Source organism: Agrilus planipennis, unplaced genomic scaffold (assembly GCF_000699045.2).
Source record: "Agrilus planipennis isolate EAB-ADULT unplaced genomic scaffold, Apla_2.0 scaffold18, whole genome shotgun sequence".
In the NCBI taxonomy this organism is placed as follows: Eukaryota; Metazoa; Arthropoda; class Insecta; order Coleoptera; family Buprestidae; genus Agrilus; species Agrilus planipennis.
In genome coordinates this window covers 1544523-1545222 of record NW_020438920.1, presented here as the reverse complement: position 1 = coordinate 1545222, position 700 = coordinate 1544523, and the positions used below count along the sequence as shown (strand labels likewise).

Sequence of the window (700 nt, the reverse complement as noted above, 5' to 3'; positions counted from 1 at the left end):
ACAGAGGCGTCTTGTTCAGCGTGCTGTCAAACCTACACTAGCAAGGAGATCGGGCTGAAACTATAGCTACAAGCTATCCAAGGATGGTACTATAGAATGTCACCTCAAGGTAGGCCTAGTGGCGTCATCTCTTGGTTAGGCCGGAAACTTATTAATCCACCCTCGTAGAGGCTTTAGAAGGGTAAAATGACGGGACGTGGCAAATACTCTCATTAATAGAGTTTCCTCGCTTACCCAGTTTTCACTTATCCAGATACGATTGTACACTATTTATGCTCTTAGTGACGGCCAAGTACACTTCTGACTTTTGCTATGTACTGCGAAGTCTGAGCGATGTACATATGTAGCCTACGAAACTCCTGTAGTTTTCTTTATTGTATCCATTCAGACTGTGGGGCTCATCTCATCCTTTTTTTGGGGGGAGAGGCTATTGCAACAGAATGCTGCCGAATGGTTGAATAATTGAACACAATTAGACATCAGAAATAAATAATTTTTATTTCAAACTAGCGACCCGCCCCAGCTTCGCACGGGTTCAATGCTGATACTAAATACGAGGGTGGATTGATAAGTTTCCGGCCTAACCAAGAGATGACGCCACTAGGCCTACCTTGAGGTGACATTCTATAGTACCATCCTTGGATAGCTTGTAGCTATAGTTTCAGCCCGATCTCCTTGCTAGTGTAGGTTTGACAGCACG

General features: G+C 44.3%; 1 protein-coding gene across 2 annotated transcripts in view; it reads left to right on the top strand.

The window, feature by feature from the left end:
- Positions 1-700, top strand: part of LOC108744142 (pickpocket protein 28) — a 37903-nt gene that overhangs the window by 20590 nt on the left and 16613 nt on the right. The window lies entirely within an intron of this gene.